This window comes from Eublepharis macularius, chromosome 6 (assembly GCF_028583425.1).
Source record: "Eublepharis macularius isolate TG4126 chromosome 6, MPM_Emac_v1.0, whole genome shotgun sequence".
In the NCBI taxonomy this organism is placed as follows: domain Eukaryota; kingdom Metazoa; phylum Chordata; class Lepidosauria; order Squamata; family Eublepharidae; genus Eublepharis; species Eublepharis macularius.
The window spans coordinates 83,031,968-83,055,292 of record NC_072795.1 but is presented as its reverse complement, the minus strand read 5'-3'; positions in this window follow the sequence as shown (position 1 = coordinate 83,055,292).

Here is a 23,325-nt window from a genome sequence, read left to right as displayed (position 1 = left end):
CAGAAAAAGAAACCTCAACTGATAGTGAAGGAATTCTGCAGTCATCAAAGTTATCAAAAAAATACTCAGACCCTAGCACTTGGCCAGCTGCTAATAAAATAGATGGCAAAACTCGGTGCTTTCTAACTGAAATGGTTGCCACACAAGCTGGAAAATATCCACGCTGTGTTGACTTCCACACAGAAAGGCAGAACAGGCATTTAACATCTCCAATGTGGTATAAACAGCTACCAAGTGGTGAGAAAACCAAAAGAAGCTGGTTAATATATTCAAAAATTGAGAATACTCTCTTTTGTGATCCATGCAAGCTGTTTCTTGATGCAGCAAGCACTGCAGGAATGTTGTCTACCTTACAAACTGCGGGGTTTACAAACTGGAAGATCTCCAAAAAATTACCCCAGCCCGAATCATCATCAGTGCACAAGGTGTATGTAGATAAGTGGAAAATTCTTTTGAAAACTATCAAAAGTTGCAGTGGCATTAGCAAAGCATTAGAAACATCAATAGAGGCAGAAAAGCAAAAGTGGACCCAAATTATTCACATTGTAATTGATGCAGTCCTGTTCCTGGCAACACATTAACTTCTCTTTCAAGGTTCTCTTGAGAATCCACACACACTCACTATGACTTGTGCTTCAAAAAAACAAGGAAATTTCCTGAACGTGATAGCTCTTTTAGCAAAGCACAATTCTACTTTAAAGAACATGTTGGATAACTTTTTAAAAAGGCAAGTGTCTTATTTATCAAGTACCACTCAAAATGAGATAATAGAACTCAAGGCTCAGAAAGTCCATGAAAAAATATGGAGGGATATTATGTCTGCAAAATACTTCACTATCATGTTTGATTGTACACCGGATATATCCCACTGTGAGCAGATGAGTCAAATCATTTGTTTTGTGAAAATCAATAAAGGTGGGAAATGTTAAATAAAGGAAAACTTTATTGACTATATAGAATTACATGGAAAGACGGGAGATTACATTGCTAGTCAAATTCTAAGGAAATTAGAGAGTGACGGCCTTAATATAAATAATTTGGGGGTATGTAAAATGGAACCATTTTGTCCATTCTGTAGGAAACATAGGAACTGTTCTGCAGGTGTTCCCAATCAGCTCTGGTAAACACATTCCTGTGCTAGCCACAAATCCTTCCAACACTTCAGCCATTTTCCTCTAGAGACCTAGTCTCAGGCTAGTAACTTCCATGCAGAGGTGTTTCACTCAGTGCTTTGCATCAGGACATTCATTTCCCCCAACTTCAGATACACTTGTTTAGTCCAACAAAATGGGTTACCTATTGAACTGGGAGTCATACAAATGGCAAGGAGCTACCTTGCACTTTTTCCTGTACTTGAAAAGCAAGATCCAAACTACCCACAGTTGTCTATATTCTGGTCACTTTAAGGATAGATTAATTCAATGAGCTCTATATTGGGGCTATAAAAATGAAGTCCTTCCCAATGTGTAGGGGTTCCAAACATTCTCTGATATATGTTATATTGCTTGGAATCTGCCACAACCTCCTGTAGGGTTGCTAGTTGCTAGGTGGCTGTGAACAATCCCCTGTTTCATCTGCTACTGATCATTACAACAGCAGAAGGAAAAAACGGTGCAGCTGAAGCCATGGTATAATTTCTGGGCACAATCCAGAAAAGATTTCACCCACCCCACGCTACTCTAGGAAACCCACAAATCTAGAGTTCAGAACTGTATTTTGGCATAAAGATCTGCTCCAGCTAGGGTTGCCATGTCCCCCTACCCTCCTAAGGAAGGGTGAGGACCTGGTGCTTATTTTTTAGATGTTCCTAGGTGGTCCTTATTCGAGTGTGTAGCAAGTGTGCACTCCCATGCCTATGCAATGACGTGAATTTCTGGAAGTGATATTATCATACAGGTGCGTGAGTGCATACACGCGCTTCTCAGTGGGCTGATTTGGGCCCCAAATGGGCCTGATTCAGCCTACTTGGAGCCCAAATCAGCCTGCTCAGAAGTGCAGAAACATTCTCAGGGGCAGCGTGATGATGTCACTCTCGGAGGTGATGTTGTGCCTCCCTGGGAGCATGCCTGGGTTGGTGTTTCCCCACCTTTCCTTCCTGGCTGGCCAAGTTAGTAGAGGCAGGGGACAGAGGGTGGGAGAGGGGAACCCCCACCCCCAGCAGAGGAATGGCATCTCTAGCCCCAGCCTAGTTTTACACAACATAGTAACCAAACAGAAGGCACCCCCAGTATATAGAACCAGAAAACTCGGTGGGAAAACCACAAATGGAGGGAAATACAGAGATCAATATCTATAAATATAAAGTGTATTCAAGTGCAAAGTGACTAGTGCTTATAAATACTTATACAAATACTTATATCCTTCTAATAAATATTCATACAAATATAATATTCCAATATACAAAATAGTTATAACATAAACACGCAATGTTGGTGTCAGCCGTATAAATAAAGTTCAAGGATTCTCTTATGTTAAGTCAATGTCTTTTTCTTTGTAGCTAAAGCCAAGAAAGCAACCAAACTGAAATTCCACAGGTGAGTATTCTGAAGTGTATTCCAACATGTACCAAAATGTCAAGTCTTTAGAGTATTCTCAAACACAAAGGAAGGACCCAAAGGACCTCCTGTGTAAAGCAGGGTAGGAATTCCACAGGTCAATCTTTCAATTATCCACACGCATAAATATTTTCTTTCCAATGTAGGTGAAGATGATATGAAGATTCAAAAAACTCTCAAGTTGAGGAGGTAAGTATTTCACAGGTGAAGCTCTCAATATATCAAACTCTCTAACATAATATCTTCTCTTTACTTTGCAGGCGGAGACAAAATAGATGGAGAGGGACCCGAAGGACCCTATAGGCCGACAAGTGGCCGGCTAGATATTCCAACTTGTTTCATACCCAGTACATCATCAGGGGCTAATAAAGTCATTCCGCCCATTAACACAGAATCTTGTAATAATAATACTCAATGCATTCTCTCAGCATTACTGATAGATACAGCTAATGTCGTCCTTCTAAGATTGCAGGGCATATTCCACAGCTGTACAGTGGGATGTGGGAGCCATTTTAACAAATGACTGGTAGGTACATGTGTGTTGAATTCTCCTCTGCTCATACTTTCTCTTCCCCACATCTCTTCTCTCCTGCTGTGTTTCTTCTAGCTGTGCTTGGTCTTTTGACTGGCAAAAAAATCACTTGGATAGGAGCCGAGGGTATGCGGGGATAAAACAGATAGGGAAAAATTCAGCACACTCCCTTCCACCTGCTATTCCTGTGTTTTCTAGTGCCTGAGTATGCTGATGAATTACATCTACTTAGCCCTGAGAGGTACTGATGAAATGCTAATATTCCTCTTCCCAGTTAAAAAGTGAGAGCTATTCTTAAGGGAAAGTTGATTAAGGCAACTTCATAGACTCCACATATTAATTCCTCTAACCAGATGAGTTATTTTAAAACATGGGTGAAAGGAGACAGAAAAATATCTGACAATAGTAGATCTGTTTTCTGAGAAACACTAACTGAATTCTGAGTACTTTGTTTTGCTCAAGATTTTCTCTTTAGTCATCCTCTTCAGCCATCACTAATGCTGCAAAGATTCTGTGAAAGGGCACAACCTGATCTTAGTGGAAAATGGACTTATTAACAGTAGAAGAACCTTCAAAAGAAATAAATACCACTACTATCCCATGGACAGGGATGCCTATCAAATGCATTAGAAAATAGGAAGGTATGAGCATATTACTTAGGACTGCAACACATGCTTTCCCATCACATACCTCTACCTGATGAAGTTGGCTGTGACCCACAAAGGCTCATATTGAAATAAATTTTGTTAGACTTTAAGGTGCCACTAGATCTTTGTGTTATTTTTCTATAATAGATTAACATGGCTACCCATTTGATTCCAATGCACACTCTTGCTTGGTAGTAGGCTTTGATACCAATGGCCCCTAATCCTGAGTAAATATGTTTGGTAAGGTATTCGGCTGGATAGAAAGAGATTGTGTGGAAATCTTACCTTACTGGGCAATACTTTTCAAAGAGAAGATACTACTTTGTATCATCATGTCTTACTGATCATAGCCAATTTTCATAGAGCGGACTTTTTCTCACAGCAGTGTTTGTGACTAGATCAGAACGTTGGATGTTTAACTTTCACAAACACCATGCTATGTTTTGAACATATTTTGCCTGAGGAGAAAGACCTCCTGGAGTTGAAGAAAGCAACAGCAGGTTCTCTGAAAGTTTCATATTGATGTACTTTGAAAGTTGTTTCCTGAGACTATAAAAGTGACAAGTTGCTACTCTAAGCTAATAGAAAGAGTAATCTTGTGAAGGTTTGCTTTGCCCAATGAGATTTCATTTGATAGGCCATCAAATATTATGTGGTTGGTTATGATGTAGAAGAGGATTTGAATCAAGGCCATTTAGCTTTAGTGGAGCGTCTGAGGAAAAAACAGCAGGAGAGACTGACTTTCGGCACACACTTGAAATATAATACAAGAAGCCAGATCTTGTGCTTATTTACACTGAAGCAAGATAACCTTGAACTCATTCTCAAACTTTAGATTCATTTTTTTGGGGGGGGGGAGCACAAGTACAACAATATTTTATGCAAAGCAACGATTCTTCTTTAAGCAGTGAGCTAAATACAGTGAACAGGGAATCGCTGCGCAGAAACAAATTCTAAGGTGAAATGATTCCCCATGGAATGAATATATGAATGGTTATGAAGTGAGTAGGATGAGGCTTTGTTGATGCATTTGCAGTTTTCTTGAAGGCTATGTGATTAAATATGGTTTTACAGGTCTGGATCTCTGCTCTTCCTTTAGTGGCAGCTGTTAGAGTCAGTTTGGTGTAGTGGTTAAGAGCAATGGGACTCTAATCTGGAGAACCAGGTTTGATTCCCTACTCCTCCACTTGAATCCAGCTGTGTGACTTTGGGTCAGTCACAACTCTTCCAGAGCTCTCTGAGGGCCAAGCTACAAGTGACAAATGACACTTGAATGGCAAGTGTATTTCTCCCTGTTCACTTGCCCTCCACTCAATCCACTTGCCAGGCAAGTGTCTTTTGTCATGTGTAGCTTGGCCCTCAGTCCCACCCACCTCACAGGGTGATTGTTGAGGATAATAATAACATATTTTATAAACCATTCTGAGTGGGTGTTAAGTTGTGGTATATACATTGAATGTTGTTGTTGTTGTTATTGTTGTTGTCGTTGTTGTTCTTATCCTGTTCCGTCTCATCCATTTGTTGGATAAGGATTGAATTTTTGTGAATTTCCTGTACTCTTTATTTTGAGTGTAGAGAAAGGCTCTGCCAATATTCTGTCAGGTTCTTCCAGAATGTTGTGTTTGAGAAAAACCATTTTTTCACTAGTACCTGTAAAGTGTAGGTGTTTATTGTGCCTCTGCAAACTAGTTCATCACTTTCACAGAGTTAAAGTGAATGTTGTTCAAACTGAGGCCCTGAAGCTCTTGGCCAGTTCTTATCTTTTAGCCGTTACACATGGCCACCACTCTTACTTGGCTGGTTGATTTCATTACGAGGTGCTGGAGGACCACTGCGTGACCCTACGGCAGTTATGCTAGGGTCTTCTGCAGGGATCCTGGTATCTGGGTCTCCCACTTGGGAAGAGAGAAGTGAATGTTTAATATGCCTGTGGAACTATACAATTTATTGTTTGCTCTCTGGTAACGCTCTTGAGAAAGCCTCACGAAACAGGATTTCAGCTTGCGACCTGTTGAGCGTGTCAATAGTCTTGATCTTCATTGCACCTCCAGCACCTCCACCCACAGACTTCCAGCTCAGGAGCTGGCTTCTGCTTTCCCATGGTGCTGGATCCCAGCTTATACAAAGAAAGGAAGGAAGAGAGTTTTTCTCCATTTGCACTGTTGAAAGGACTTTTTTGGAGCTCTGGGATTATGTGCGGTGTTGCTCATGTCAATTGGCTTCCTACGGTTTTATAAAGTGTTTTGTACTAATTGCTTCATTGTTATATATTCAAGCACCCAGAACTCTATATGTAAAAAGGAGAAATAAGAAATTTGTCTGTATGAAGAAAGTGTTTCTATGTTTGTATGGTGCACTTTAAGGAGTTTTGGTATATTAGACCTCTACCAAAAATGTAGCAGCCAGGTTATTATCAGAGACTAGATATAGGGTTTGTATCACCTCTGTACTGGAAGTTTTGCACTGGATGCCCATTTGTTTCCAGGAATAATTCAAAGTGCTTGTTCTTGCCTTTAAAACCATATAGGATTTGGCTACCTGAAGGAGGGCCTCCACCCATACTGTTCAGCTACCAATTTCCTCTTCTGAAAACCTGTTCTCTGTGCCACTGCCTTCAGAGGTAAGATGAGTGGCAACCAGAGATAGGGCTTTTTAATTGGGAGCACATTGCCTTTGGAATGCCTTTATTTTGTAAGGATTGTCTGGAGCCTATCTTACTTTCTTTTACGTATCAGGCTAAAACACTTCTTTAACCAGGTTTTTAACTAAGGTGGTTATCTGCTTTTATGGTCTGGTTCTGTTCCCAGGATCATTTTATCTACATCATTTTAGTCTTCTTGGTGTGTATTTTATATTATTGTTATGCCCTGGCTTGTTTCAATGGCATCAGCCAGTTTTTAGTCACTTGCTTTAATGCTTCTTTTTACTGGATTTGTTTTTACTGAGTGTGTTTTATGAGTTTTGTTTTATTAACTTAGTTGTACTCAACTAAGTACCTTGAGCAGGTCTTGGGAGAGGCAGAATATAACCTTTATACATATAAACACGTACTTTGTTTGTAGAAGATTTCAGGTTACTATCAAATTAGGACTTAAGAATCCAAATTCAGATCTGCATTCTGCCATAAAATTTGCTGGGTGATCTTGGACCAGTCATTTGCCTACAGGTCATCTGATTTCACAGGATTGTTGTGAGGCCAAAACAGAGGCATCAAAAATGAATCCCACTCTGAGGGCTTTGAAAGAAGTGCCAGATAAAAATGTACTAGAGAGAAAGGTTCAATTCAATTCCTGGCATCTTTCAGGTAATTAGTGTTAAGAAAGACCTTTTTCTGCCCATAACTCTGGAGACCTCTGCCACTCAGAGTAGACAATACTGAACTAAATGGATTAATGAGTTGGCTTAGTATTGGAGATCATTGTATGTTCAATGTGAACAAGAGTTCAGCATTTTTACTTGGAAGAGGACAGTAACATAAGGAAGCAACAGACGCCCGACTTACCGGGCGGAAGGTTTGCAGCCATCAGCTCAGAGGCAGGGACGGCTGTGGCTGCCTGGGCTTTCTCCTCCCCGGCATGCTCTGGGGTTCAGGCGGCCAATCAGTTTGAAACTTGGCCATCCAATCACAGGCAGCCAGGGATGGGCTGATGGGGGGGGGCCAACCGCTGGACCTGAGGGGCAAAGTCTTCCCTCTGGTCCGGTGGCTCTGCATTTAAGCAGAGCCAGCCCTGCTTCCCCTGCACTTTGCTTCCTGATGCAATCGGAGTAGAAGGAAGCAGAGCAGCGAGGAGCAACAGCAGCGGAGCGGCGGAATGGCAGAGCAGCTGAGCAGTGGAGCAATCGCAGCTGGGACTTGGACAGGGAGGTCAGAGCTGAGCCTCCCCACCGGTCTCGGCCAACCAGCTCCCTGATACAGGCAAGGCTGGTATCAGGTGGGAGCGCCATCGCCAGACCAGGGTGTAGCTGAGCCCAGGCCTTTGCATGGTGAAGAGGAGAGCCGGTCAACAACAGGAACTTCTGCAGCTTCCTTGGCCACGTGACCAGAGAGAGCTGTTTTCGGGGCAGGAGCTGCTCATGCTCGTGGCGCTACAGGCTACCCAACCCCAGCGAGGAGGAGCTGAGCACTGGTGGCTGGCAGGGCAACTGTGCTTGGCACGCTACAGGCTCATTAGGCAGCGCAGCCAATGGCCCCAGCAAGGAGCACCACCGGAGCCAGGTCCAGGGCTGGAGGACGCAGCTCGAGGCCAGCTCCTTCAGGTAGAGCCAGGGCTTCATGACCCTTGCAGCAGAAGCAGGCGGGCAGCAGCAGACCTGCTGCTGCTAGGACGGCCACTAATGGCAAGCCTCCCAAAGGGCCAAAAGGGAAGGGGAAGCAGGCTGGAGGGGACCAGCGGCAGGTGACCAGGAGCGAGCTGGGCTCTCCTTCCCCCAGTACAGCTTCTACAAGAGGCAAAAGGGGGCAGAGGGAAGAGAACAGGCCCCAGTCTGCAGACCAGGGCAGAGCAGGGAGAGGGTATGGGACGCAATAATCCTGATTCATCTCCCAGCTCGCTCCAGGACATCAGCAGGGCTCTGGAGCTGCTCCACAGCTTGGGTTGAGCAGTTGGTGAACTCTGGGCACGAGGGGGCTTCACCTTCTGCGGTGCCTGTTGAGGTCCGGAAGAGGCCTAGCGGTCGGAGGGAAGGAAGCAAGGCTGGCATGGGACGCCGAGTCACTCGTTCGCCAAGCTCCAGCTCCAGTACTTCCAGTAGTGAACGACAGCCAGTCACCAAGAGAAGGAAGACCTCCAAAAGGAAGACTTGAAAGCGGAGACATCACGAGGAATCAGACAGCGGGGAACTTCAGGTGAGTTCTCCTCTTCTGAAGAGGAGGCCCCTGGGGAGATTTATTGGGAGGCAGCTGCCTCCGTCCTGGGCCTCCCAGGGTGGGCTCAGCGCAGAAAGGGGGGAACTGCAGAAAGGGGGGACCCGTGTGCCATTTGGGATGCAGGTCAGGAACAGGCCCCTCCCCTCCCCAAGCTGTTCACTGATGATGAGGACCCCCCTGGAATCCACCTGGCCCACAAGGTCAGAGAGCGGATTCTAGATGGTTATTATGTGGATGTCTTCTCCCTCCTCAGGCCTGAGGCCGAGGACGGGAGGAGCGGCCCTCCCTCCAGGAGGGAGAAGAAGGGGGTTAAGAGAGAGTCTGCCGAGCTGGAAGGGTTCACTGTATATATGGGGGTGGTTCAGGTAGCCTACCCTTATAGGGGGTGCCATCTCTCCAACCACCTGGGGAATGTTCTCAGGGCCAGGGCACTGGCGGGAGAGGGGGCCGCCTTGGATTATGATGAGGCCTTCTGCAAGGGGCCTCCCATAACCCCAGATCCAGGTGGGACCTCTTCAGCCAAAAGCTGTGGCTGTGGCTGGTTGGTCCACACATGAGAGGCAAAGGGGAGGGCTCATGGGGGGGCGCCGGTCTGGGTGCCGGGAAAAGTCATGTTGGCTGTGTTGGGAATTCAATCAGGGCAGGTGTCAGCGGCAAAAATGCCGCTACGAACACATCTGTGAATCATGTGGGGCCCCTCACTCCCACTCAGTATGCCCTCGGGGTTCACTCTCCTCAGTGCCCTTTCAGGGTAGCTGGGCCTCCAACGGCAGTTCCCATAAGGATGGCGGGCCCAGTGCCAATGCAGTCCCATCCACCAACGGCAGTAAGTAGCTCCAGTCAGCTGGACTTGGGCCTGGTGTTCACCTCTGTACGCACCAAGGCTCTCCGCCCGCTCCTGGCACGATACCCCAATAAGAAGGCCGCTGACTTTTTACTGGAAGGCTTTACAGCCGGTTTTAGGATCCTATGCACAGGGCCTCGAATAGCCACCACCTCCGGCAATCTTAAGTCCACCAGGGAATTGCTAGAGGTGGTGGTGGCCAAGATAACTAAAGAAGTGGCGGCAGGCCGGGTGGCGGGACCCTTCTCATCCCCGCCTCTGCCCAATTTGAGGGTCTCTCACCTCGAGGTGGTACCAAAAAAGGCCCCGGGGGAATTCAGGCTGATTCATCATCTCTCTTACCCGCGGGGCTCGTCGGTTAACAACACCATCCCCCAGGAGCTATGCTCAGTAAAGTATGCCTCCTTTGATCATGCCGTACGGCTGGTCTGGTTGTGCGGGCCCGGGGCACTCATGGCCAAATGCGATGTCGAATCTGCTTTCAGGTTGCTGCCTGTCCATCCCCTTGATTTCTCCTTGCTAGGGTTCACATTCCAGGGTGAATGGTATGTGGATAAGGCTATGCCCATGGGGTGCTCAGTGGCCTGTGCTGCATTCGAATCCTTCAGCACGTTCATTGAGTGGGCGGCCAAGGACCGCATGGGTTGCCCCCATATTACCCATTATTTAGATGATTTCTTGATAATGGCTCCCTCCGGGTCCCATGCATGTGCGGATCGATTGCGCATTTTTCAATCCCTGACCCATGAGTTAGGCGTCCCCCTGGCACAAGAAAAAATGGAGGGCCCAGCCTTGAGGCTAACCTACTTAGGAATCGAGCTGGATTCAGTGGCCGGGCTCTCTTGCCTCCCCCCCGACAAACTGACCCGTTTAAGAGAGCTTATACTGCATACCCTGTCATGTCAGAAGTGCACATTAAGGGACTTGCAGTCCATCATCAGGCATCTTAAATTTGCCTGTAAGGTGGTTTCCCCTGGGCGGGCGTTCTGCGCCCGCCTTTCCTGGGCTTGCAGGGGGGCAACTTCTCCTCACCATTACATCCGCCTGACACGGGGAATCAAGGAGGACCTCCAGGTGTGGCTTGACTTTCTGTCCAATTTTAACAGGGTGTCCTTATGGCAGGATGCTCTGGTCCCAGGCTCTGACTTACAAGTCCGGTCGGATGAAGCGGGCAGTCTCGGGTTTGGGGTGTACTTCAAGGGCAGGTGGTCCACTCAGCAGTTGCCCTCCTCATGGGTCGGGGCGTGGATCCTCAAAGACCTCACCTTTCTGGAGCTCTTCCCCCTCCTAGTGGCCATGACAATATGGAGAGGGGAGTTCCAGGAGAAGCGAGTGCTGTTTTGGTGCGACAATCAGGCCTCGGTCAGAGTCATCAACAAGCAATCCTTTCGCTCTGAGCGGGTCATGCGTTTGGTGCGCCGTTTGGGTCTGGTTTGTCTCACCTCTAACATCTCCTTTTCAGCTCAGCATGTGGCAGGTGTAGATAATGGCATTGCAGATGCACTATCTTGCTTACAGATGGAGGGGTTATTCGCACTAGCTCCCAAGGCTCATCGGACCCACGAACCCATTCCCTGCGGAACTGTGGATGGTTGGCGTGACACCATCATCCAGGGAATCTTCAGCTCCATAGCACCATCTACTTTGCGAGCGTACTCAGCTGCGGTGTCAAGATTCCTTGCCTTCATGGTGGGGCCAGGGGGCCAGGCCCCTTGGCTGGCATCACAGGAATTGGTCTTACAGTATCTGGCCCACTTGCGGGGCCAGGGGATAGTGATGAGGACCATACCGAGGGACTTGGCTGTGATCTCCTTCTTCAGCAAGGCCCATGGGTTCCCCGATCCTTGTGACAGCTTTGCCACGCACAGGGCCGTGGCAGGGTGGGGGTGGGTTGCCCCTCCCCTTCTAGATCAGTGGAGGCCCATCACTCTACCCATCCTGCATGCACTATTACAGGTAGTGTCTGAGCTTTGCTGGTCCCCATTCGAGGTCTGGCTCATTCGCGCAGCCTTCGCGCTGGCATTCTTCGGGGCCCTCCGGGTCAACAAGCTGGTGGCGGGTTCCCGCTGGGATTCATCAGGCAGAGCTCTTGCACTGGCCGATGTGGCTCTTTCCCATCGCAAGGTCACCCTTACCATACGTCTGTCGAAAACCGACCAGCACGGGCATGGCACATCCATCTCCCTACACTTTTCTCCACAGAGGGCGACCTGCCCAGTCTCCATTGTGCGAGACTACCTTGAGGTTCGCCCTCGGCAGCCAGGCACCTTCTTGGTGCACATGAACGGGGCACCCCTCACATGATACCAGTTTGCTTCCTTGCTCTGGGCAGGCCTGTGGGCAGCCAGGCTCCCCACCCTGGAATTTGCCATGCATTCCTTTCGCATCGGGGCAGCCATGGTGGCAGCGGAGCTGGGCATATCGGCCCACCTCATCTAGTGCATTGGACGGTGGAGATCCAGGGCCTTCTGCTCTTACATTCGTCCGACACAAATCTTGTTTCTCTAATGCCTTTGCCCCCCCTTTTCTTTCCTCAGGTAAACGGAGGATGGTTTGGATTTGTGGCCATAGCATCATGCATTGGGCTGGGCAGTACACAGCTGGATCTGGATGGGGAAGCAACCTCAGTCTGGACAAGCACATCGAGATCTTGTGGTTCGGCTTTTGTGGCATGTAGTGGGAGGCTCTGGTTCCAACTCTCGAGCGTCAGGCCCAGCAGCGTAGCCCACCTGATGTGCTGATTATTCAGCTGGGTGAGAATGACCTGGTCCAGCATGGATGTCCGGACCTGAAGCACACCATGCACGAGGATTTGGACCACGTCTTCGCCAGTTTCCAGAGGACATCCTTTCTTTGTTTGTCAACGCGCTGTCCTCTTCCACCGGGCCTCAGCATAGGCTGCAAGCTGTCTCAAAGAGAGGCATCAGTAAAGGGACAAGGAGTGACTATAGACTTTACTACTAGTATAGATTTTAGATCTACTCTATAGATTTATAGATTTTACTACTATTTCTGTAAGTATAATCCTACTGGGTAGATCGTATGTTGTTCAATATGTCAATATTAGAATTACTTATGCTCTGTTTCAGCATTTTTCATCTCTGTATTGGATTTCTATTGGTTTTAAATCTCTGCAAATTTGCAGGTATATACCTTATTACATGCATATTGAAATATGAAATTGACTGTACTGACCCACACTGTGTAATGCACCCAGAGTCTCAGTGAGAAAGGCAGACTAAATAATGTAAATAAATAACTGCTGCTCAGTATGTGCAGAATACATTTCTTTCCCTAGTGAGTGACAAAGACATCCCCAACCCTTCTGGGATAACAGTGATCACCTATTGAAAGGGATGATCCATATTCAATTATCGATTTGATCAGCATGATTTGTTTTATTGGCTTATTTGATTTGTTTGCTTGATTTTGTTTATTTTAGTTGAAAGCCACCTTAGGCAGGAGAGGCTTAAATACAATATACATACATACATACATACATACATACATACATACATATACATATACATATACATATACATATACATATACATATATATATATATATACACACACACACACACACATACATATATTATACACATACACTCACACACACACACACATATATATATATATATATACACACATGCATATATATATATACACACATACACACATACACACACACACACACACACACCTATGGAAACTAACTAAACAAATGAGTCAAAGGATTCTGGTATACAAAATTCATTCATATGCATATATCTCCATGAATACAAATTCACAACATCATTGTAATAATTCCATACAAAAAATCTTTAAAATAATTCTAAAGAAGAAGCAAATCTGAAAAAGAAATGCAGTCCCATTCAGAAATATTCAGTATGGTAAAAAAAATCCCCAGCTTTAAAGAGAAATTCATTCATTGACATATCATTCTTATTCAGAACTTCCAAAATCCTCAGCTCAAGGAAAAGCCTTCAATTAGAAAAAATATCTCTGTAGAAATGCTCAAGTAGAAGTCTGGGCAGCTTCAATGTGGTAGCTCAAGGTAAACCTTCCATTGGAACAAAGTTCTCTAAAGAGATGCTCAAACCAAAGTCTGAGCAGTTTCACTGTAGTGGTGATGGGGAGCTGTCTGGAATGCCCTGTTTCAGGACTCCTTTCTTCAAAGCCATAGCTGTCTGGAATGTCCCTTTCTTCAAAGCCATAGCCATCTGGAATGCCCCGTTTCAGGATCCCTTTCTTCAAAGCCATAGCCATTTGCATTAGATTCTCTTCACCAAAACATCTCTTCAATCTTCGTTCAAGAAAAACTCACTCTAATTCTACAGGCTGCTTTTGGTAGTGCAAGGACAATGGATCCCCCATGGTTGAACTGGGAAATAGGATTTTTCTCAGATTACAGATGCTAATTTTCTGCACATTGCAACCCTCCTCTATCAAGCTAATTACAACATGTATTATAGATAGCTTCCTGCCACTCTAATTAACAATACCCCTCCCATCCTCTGCTTGGATTAGATGGCAACCCCAGCCACGGCACAGCCGTTAAGGCTGGGTACCGCATTTTGCTGCCCTGGAAGGAGAGAGGGCAATGCTCCCCTTCCAGGACATGAGGGGGGGGGCGGAGCTAGCGAGTTAAGGCGCGCTCCACCTGTATCCCTCCCTCATTCGGCGCCTCAAGCTCAGAGCAGTAGGAGCCTGTGGGCAGAGCTCCGAGCTTTGAGGCCTCTGGACAAGCGGCAGCTGCGGCTGTGAGCAGCAGCAGCGGGAGCGGCGGGCAGCACAAAAGCAGTGAGGAGCCTTCGCTCGCTGTGTTCGTGGCTTGCTGCTTGAGCAGCGTGGCGTTTGTCGGCGGCATAAGGTTTGGTGGGGGCGTTGCCACTTGCTAGGCCTTCTCAGGCGGCACTTTTGCGGCGCGGGCGGCAACTACCCCTTCCCCACATGTTTCTGTTGCGCGCCAATTTCCTATATTGGCGTGGCTCCCCCCCTTTTTCTCTCGGGGGTTGCTTGGCGGCCTTTCTGCCCCTCAGGGGGGCGTTGCGGGGGCTTCCTCTTGCCACCTCCCTTTTTATTATATAGGGGATAGTTGGCTTGCCTAGGTTGGCGGCCACCATTTCTATAGGCCTCACCTCCACCACCATTTTGGAGGCCTGGTGGCCATTTTGTTGCCGAGCAGCCCTTGGAAGGTGGTGGCCATTTGGGGGGAAGGTAGCCACTTAATTGGTGGCTGATTTGGGCCTGTGGCCTTCTAGGCACTGGGGTAGAGGGCCAGTTGGCTGGTTTCCTCGTTGGTGGCCTGAATTTTGGTCCCCTCAATTGTATCAATACGATCATACAAAAAGAGAGAGAGAGAGAGAGAGGGGGGGGGGATTGAATAAAGAGGTAGTGAAGGTTATTGCTGGCTGCACATATATATTTGTATTACACAATAATATATTCATTTAATAAAAGTAAAAATTGTGAGGTTGCAATGCCTCCCAAAAAAGGTATGGGCACCTCGAAAGGGAAGCAGCCAGCGAAGCGGCCTCCTGCCAAGCGGGCAGCTCCACCTGTATTGTCCTCATCTGATGATGAGGGGGATGATTCTGCTCAGCAGGAGATTTTAGCCCACATAGCAGCATTGGAAAGCGGTCGGGGCATTTCTTCTGCTCCCAGTGGGAGCTCAAAGAGGCCTAGAGCTACCAGGGCCTCATCTCGCTTAGCATTTCAGGCAGAGGTTCTTAAACGTTTGTCTGCTCTTGAAGGTGCAGCCCATCAGGCTGGAGAGGATGCCTGCAGTGCCATGGAGCCAAGTGAGACTGTGCTTCCTGGAGATGAGGGGGCAGATGACCAAGCTGGATCCCAGGCAGCCTTGCCAGTGGCAGTGGCAGTGGATACCCCTATGGGAGATGGTCAGTCAGCTTTGATCCAGCCTGCAGCTACCTGGCCTTGAGGCCAATGCAGGCAGGCCTCATCCTATGGATCTGGTCCCCCCGGCGCCTTACCCCAGTTCTAGCTACTGGCCTGCGGCACCCTCTGGGCTGCAGGCACCTTTAGAACCTTATGGTAGGCCAGGACTGGGACCATCTGTGGTGCAGTTCCCTGTGGGTGTATGGCCGCAATGGAATCCACCTACTTGGCAAGCGAGTTGCTCTGCCATGCCTACTGCTCAGTAGGCTATGCTGCCTGCTCCATGGGCTACAGCAGTGCATCCTAATTGGTTCACTGATCCCAGTTTTATTTGGAATGGTCAGCCTTATGTTCAGTCCCCTCATGGGTCTGTCCCTTTTAGAGCTCTACCCTTTGGTGATACTGCTTTGCCATTGGGGGACCATTTGACCCTGGCCACTCGGGAAAAGATTGTAAAAGGGGAGTATATTGATGTCTTCACCCTTCTCTTCAGGAGCTGGAGAAGGAGGACAAGGAAGACTTAGATGACCGGGAAAAAGAGAGGCTAAAGCGTAGACGAGTAGATAGGACATGGTTTAATTGGCTGCCAGGGTTCCTTATATATGCAGGTGTGCTGGCTAGGGCACAGCCTTGGAGGGCGGCCTCACTCATCCAGTACATGGATATAACTTACAAAGGTTATTCGGACTTCAGTGGTGCTGCTTGGTTGCAGTACGACGAGGAGTTCCGAATGCGGGCTGCCATGAACCCCAATATTCCTTGGGACCAGATACACCAGCAATTATGGTTGCAGGTGATGTCACCGGCAAAACCTAATCTGGGGGATAGATCAGACCGTGGACACCTTGTCCATAGGGCATCGACTTCTTCTGGCACCCTCGGCTCCGCGGGGCAGTCGGTTCAGACACGGCTGCTTTGCTGTGAGTTTGCCTCACAGGGTGTCTGTGCCAGGAAGTCTTGCCTCTACAAGCATGAATGCCCCATGTGTGCTGGGCCCCATGCATTCACAGCTTGCCCCCGATCCAAGCGGAGAGGCGGGGGGAAGCGCCCTTGTGGGGGTAACCAGATTCAGGCTGGAAAAGGGTCCCAGCCCCATAAAGCTGAGAATTCTCAGTGGTTTGTTGCTTGATTACCCTTGCTGGGAATACGCCAGTTACCTGTTGAATGGGTTTATGTTTGGGTTTCGCATTCCTTTTCAGGGGCCAAGGTCCCCCTTCATGTCAATGAACCTTAAGTCTGTCATTGGCATGGAGGGGGTGGTTAGGGGTAAAATAGCAAAGGAATGTGAGGTGGGCCATGTGCTTGTCCGATTTTCTGCCCCACCTGTGCCGTGCCTACGTGTCTCCCCTTTGGGGGTGGTGCCCAAGAAAGCAGCAGGCGAGTACCGCCTTATACACCACCTCTCTTATCCAAAAGGGGCATCAGTTAATGATGCCATCCCCGATCATCTGTGCACAGTTCACTGCACGTCTTTTGACCAGGCAATGCGGGTAGTCAGACGTTGTGGTGTGGGGGCGGAGATGGCCAACTGTGACATCAAGTCAGCATTTTGCCTTCTCCCTGTGCACCCTGATGATTTTGAGCTGCTGGGATTTGCCTTCGAGGGCCAGTATTACATGGACTGGGCTCTGCCCATGGGCTGTTCAGTCTCATGCGTGACCTTTGAATGCTTTAGCTCATTTTTGGAAGGGGCATTGAATCAGCGGATGGATTGTTGTGATACCGCTCATTATCTTGACGATTTTATTTTCATTGGGAGGGCTGGCACAGGACAGTGTGCACGTTTGTTGAGAGGTTTTACTGAGCTTGCTCAACAGTTAGGTTTTCCCCTGGCGGAGGAGAAGACTGAGGGCCCCACGACAGTACAAACCTTTTTAGGGATTGAACTTGATACTGTTCATCAATCCTTTAGGCTGCCGGAGGGGAAGGTTCAAGACCTTCAGGAACGTTTGACCTCCTTCAAGGAGAAACATAAGGTTTCTCTTCTTGAACTGCAACAGCTAGTTGGCATCTGAATTTTGCCTGCAAGGCAGTTGCCCCAGGGAGGGCCTTCCTTAGGTGACTGTGTGATGCTATGGCTTCCTTGAGACTGCCACATCACAGGCTGCGCATAACTAGCAGCATCAGGGAGGATTTGGAGGTTTGGGGGGCATTTCTCAACTCATTTAATGGGGTCACCTTTTGGAGGGAGGACCTATTGCTTGACGTTGAGCTCCAGATCACTTCTGATGCCTCTGGGGCGACTGGCTTTGGGGTCTATTTTCAGGGGCACTGGTGCGCTGAAGAGTGGCCGGCTGACTGGCACGATGGGGTTCTAGACAGGGATCTCACTTTCTTGGAATTTTTTCCAATTCTGGTAGTGATCTGGCTGTGGGGGGACAAGTTGGCCAACCACACGGTACACTTTTGGTGCGATAATTTGGCAGTGGTGCATGTGCTTAACTCCCTCACATCCAGATTGCCCAGGGTAATGAGACTAGTTAGGTTGTTCACGCTTCGGTGCCTCTGACTGAACATTTTGTTCCCGGCAAAACACGTTCCTGGGGTGAACAATGGGTTGGCAGACGCTTTGTCTAGCCAACAGATGGAACGGTTTCACCAGCTTGCTCCCGAAGCCGATCAGCAGTCCTCCAAGATGCCAATGGAGCTGTGACACCTTGGGAAGTCGAGGTTCAGTGGGCTATTTTGCTAGCCATTGCCCCCAGCACCCGGAGGTCCTACGACCGAGCAGTTCAGCAATTTGCCACTTTTCGGCATGGGGCTGGACTGCCCCAATTGTGGCCAATTCCAGTAGAGCACATACTGCAATTTTGTGTTGACCGTAGAGGTAAGGGTTGTGCTCCCAAGACAATCAGGGGACAGCTGGCAGCCTTGGCTTTTGTGAGTAAGGCTCGTGGCTGGCAGGATTTGACAGGGGATTTTAGGGTCCACAAAATGCTGGAAGGATGGGTACGGGAGCTGGGTGCCCAGGCGGATGATAGGGAGCCTATTTCTCCAGCCATTCTTAAAGGGCTGGGAGTGACCTGGGCCAGCGTATGTCATTCTGATTTTGAGGCCAAGGTCTTCCATGCAGTGGGTCTCTTGGCTTTCTTTGGTGCTCTGCGGGTCAGCGAGCTGGTGGTCCAGTCCGCCAGAGACAAGTCAAATTGGGCCTTGCTGTCCCGAGACGTTAAGTTGTTGGGGAATACTGTAGCGATTGCTATTAGGCAATCCAAGACAGATCAGTTGCAGAAGGGTTCGGTGGTGCAGCTGGGCTCCTGTTCTGACAAGGAGCTCTGCCCAGTGCTGGCGTTAAGGGTATACTTGGAGGCTCGTGGTGATGAGCCCAGGGTGTTGTTCCTCCACTGGGATGGGGCTCCCCTTACTCGCTTTCAGTTCTTGGCAGTAACCGCGTGGGCCCTGGCCAAGCTTGGCTTGGCCGGTTTTAAGTTTGGCACCCACTCGTTTAGGATTGGGGTGGCTTCCACAGCTGCAGCTATGGGATATCGTGGGCAGTCTATCCAGAGGGTAGGCCGATGGAGGCCTTCAGCTTACAAATCCTATGTGCACCCTCTGCCAGGGCCTTTATAGTCTTCTAACTGTTGTCTTTTCTTAGGTGCTGTGGTGCATTGAGGGAGGTGCCATATCCTCATCTGCGGGCACAGCTTCATCTTCTGGGCTGCCCACCAGGCCAAGAGGACAGCGGTCGGGTCCCAGCTTGGCCTGAGCCAATGGGCTACAGTGGAGTGTCAGGGCTGTTGTGGCCTTCGTTGGCCGGGCCTGCTTTTGCTGGTGTTTCAGGGGAGGCGTGCCCCTCCGCTTCACATCCTCGTCATTCATCTGGGAGGTAATGACTTGGGCTTGGTGAAGGGCAAGGCCCTGTCACTGCAGGCATAGGCAGACTTGCAGCTGATAGGCAAGCACTGGCATGGTGTCTTGATAATGTGGTCCGATATACTTCCCAGGAGGGTTTGGCGGGAGGCCTTGGATCATAAGGCAATAGAAGGAGCGCATTACAAGGCCAATAAGGCTTTACACAAGGCTTTGGAGAAGGGGTTGGGGGTTTATTTGCCCCACCCCGGTATAAGGGCTAAGCTCTACCGAGGTGATGGAGTTCATCTCTCCTTTAAGGGCAACAACATTTTTCTAAATGACTTGTGGTGGGGGTTGTTGGAGGCTTTACACCACATGTGGGGCATCGAGCCCTAAGCTGAGGCTTGACCTCGTCGGTGGCAGGTTAAAGTTGGGAATTGAGAGCGGGCCGGTGAGTACCCTTGGCATATCCTCATTGGTGGGGAAATGGGGTCTGTCAGGAGTGGCTGGGGCTCCACGGCCCAGCTGTGAGGGCAGACTGCCTGGTGGGACCTCCCAGACAAGTCCTTCCCTCAGGCTGTACGGCTTGGGGTGTTTGGAGCTTTATGGGGGGAACCATTCACCTGGCCGGCCAGGTGATTCTTGCAATTTATTCTCAAATGTCACCGATTGGGTGTTGTCCTTCAAATCTTTTTCCATGGTTTCTATCTCAACTTTGAGTTTTTTCTGTTTCTAAATGAGACTGTTCTATAATTAAAAGCATTAAATCAGTGGAGCATTTGTTTAAAATTGCTATTCCACTTGATATGAAAATATTAATAATCCAAATATAAAACTGGAGCTTTCTGCAGCCTCAGCCCTCTGGGAATCCTATTGGCTTTAACAAAATCAGTTTAAAAAACCACATGTAGATGTAGCCCAGTTTTCTTTTTGTTCAGGAATAATAGCTGTGCCCAATCAGAATCTCCATGACTACCCTGTGAGGGAGATATAGAAGATGGTGGCCACCCGTGCCATATAGCCCCCTGCCCTACAGGCTGCAACTGAGTCATCCAAGATAAGTCTGGGGGACAGTGTTTTTTATATATCCTGACATCTAAGAAACCCACTACTTGTGTGCTCGATCTTTGCCCGTCTTGGCTGTTAAAATCAAGTAAGGACCACATAAGTGAATAACTGAGGTCTATTGTAAATCAATCACTAACTCATGGCATCTTCCCCCAGCCACTCAAACAGGTAGTTATCCATCCACTAATTAAAAAAACCATTCCTAGACAAAAATGATGTGGCCAATTATCTCCCAGTCTCTAATTTGCCATTTCTGGGCAAAGTAATTGAGAGAGCAGTAGCTGACCAACTCCAGATCTTCTTGGAAAACGCTAACGCTCTAGACCCTTTCCAATCTGAATTTAGACCAGGGCATGAAACAGAGACAGCACTAGTAGCATTCGTGGATGATCTCCTGCTAAATATAGACGAAGGCCATGCCTCCTTACTGCTCCTCCTGGATCTGTCTGTAGCCTTTGACACAGCAGACCATGCCATCCTGTTGAGGTATGTAGACACCGAAGTGGACATCAAAGGATGTGCCTTGAACTGGTTTAAATTGTTTCTCATGGAACAGACTCAATGGGGTGCCATCAGAGATCAGCTGTCTCAGAATGGGAACTATCTTGCATCGTTCCACAGGGCACAATCTAATCTCCCATGTTATTCAACCTCTATGTAAAGCTTTTAGGAGAACTCATTCACAGCTATGGAGTTGGATGTCACTAATATGCAGATGAAATCCAACTCTATATCTTGCTATCCAGATCCCCTTAGGATGCAGTAGAAATCTTGGATCACTGCCTGACAGCTGTAGTGAAATGGCTATAAATGAACAAATTGAAATTGAACCCAGACCAGATGGGAGTGATGCTTGTCGGGAAGGCAGAGATCTTGAAGGACATTGTACTCCCCATTTTCGATGGAGTTCATCTGATTCTTGCAGACATGTTTAAGAGCCTAGGGGTTATATTAGATCCAGTGCTACTTCTAGAAAAACAAATTAAAGCAGCTGCAAAAATGCCTTTTACAACTTGACTCTAGCCTGGAAGCTGGCTTCTTGCTTTGACTTGGTTGACATAGCCACCTGGATCCATGCTACAGTAACATCAAGACTTGACTATTGTAATGTGCTATACGTAGGTCTCCCATACAAATTAACTATAAGACTCCAATTGGTGCAAAACACTGCAGAGCGACTGCTATCAGGAGTGGGCAGGAGCATGAACATTACCCCCATTCTGTAGTCACCCCATTGGCTACCTATCAGTTCAAGGTATTCAGTATAACGTACAAAGCTCTTCACAGCTTGGCCTGGCATACCTATGGGACTGCCTCCCTCCCTATGTTCCTCCACAGCAGCTTTGCTCATCAGAAGAGGGTCTCCTGCAGGTACCACCCTGCACACGGGCAAAATCAACAGCAGCCTGTACAGAGGCTTTCTCTTTGGTGGCCCCTACCCTGTGGAATGACCTGTCTGAAGAGGTCAGGAGAGCCCCCACTCTCGTAGATTTATGCAAATGATGCAAAACCAAAGGATTCAAAAAGGCTTTTGTATTGTAGGGAACAGCTTTCAGATGTATTGTCGAAGGCTTTCACGGCCGGAGAACGATGGTTGTTGTGGGTTTTCCGAGCTGTATTGCCGTGGTCTTGGCGAAGATTCTTTTTGTTATGAGAAAAGATGGAATGGTTCTTGTGTCCCTGCAGCGTAGGAGAAAGGTTAAAGAACAGAGTAGATGTGCTTTCTTGTTCCGAAGTGTTTCCAATCTCCGGGTCTGTTGGAATGTTTCCTCCCCGTAGAGGTGTTCGATGTATTGTCGAAGGCTTTCACGGCCGGAGAACGATGGTTGTTGTGGGTTTTCCGGGCTGTATTGCCATGGTCTTGGCAAGACCACGGCAATACAGCCCGAAAAACCCACAACAACCAGCTTTCAGATGCTTCGCTAATGAGTTAAGGACCATAGATTTCACTACTATGTTGCCTTATGTTCTACCTGTTATCTTAAATATGTGCTCTTAAAAGCTACTTGTGCTTCATGTGGTCTAATGTCAGCCCTAGAAACAGTAATGAAAAAGAAACAGTAATGAAACCATATCAGTCTGAGGAATTCTGGCCACTAATTTAACTGGCTTTAAAAGGAGGCTTGACAAATTTATAATGGACAGCTCCATACATGGCTATTAGCCACAGTGTCTATATGGAAGTTCCATGATCAGAATGGAGTGCTGGGGGAGGGGGAGGTGAATGCTAGTACACACTGTGTGTTTTACCCAAATAGGGGTCTCCTTGCAAGTTGGGGAAATTAGCATGCAAGGAGAGGCAGCGAGAGAGGGTGATAAGTGATATCTCCACCTGTGTATACGGAGATCGTTCCTCTACAGAATTCTTAATAAAGTCAAGTGACTATTCAACAAAAATGGGAAAATAGCAAGGCAAACATGCAAATAACACACACAGCATACACACAGAGCTAACTGGAAAATAGGGAGGAAAACTGGAGAGGAGTGTAGGGTTGGGTGATAATTACCAGTCCAGACGGGAGAGGGTGTCTAGAGAGAAAAGCAGCTTTGAGCAACCAACATTCCATGGCAAGGAGAAGGGAGCTTAGACATGTAGTCTGAGAGTGCATACATGGGTCCAGAGTGCACACACAGAACTATGGCAAAGGGTAGCTCAATTATACTGTGGAACATAGCCTGGGGCAGGATTGCATCTTCTGCCCCCCAAAATAAGTGAATGGCCATCTCCACAGTGAGACAAAGAACTGGGAAAGCTTTTATTAAGCTTTAGTGAAACAAAAGTTATCAGTAATTACTGATGATCTGCAATGTCTGGATAGCAGTGGCTATCAGAGCCCTGATTAGCCTTGAATGGGAACGGGGATGAGGGAAGATCAGAAGGGTGTGTTAAGATTAACTCAGGAACTTCTTGAGTACCTCTGTTGTCTGAATTCTTTCATCTCTCCAGGGTGTGGAGGGGCAGCTAGTCAGCCTGACACACCTTCCAATATTTTCCATACTCCACTTGGAGTTGGCAACTGTGTTCTGCCTAGCCAGATCATTTGGTGCCTGAAGCACAAGGGGGAAAGGGGACTTATGATATTCCATATCCATAAGCTTCCTTTTCCAATATAATGAAG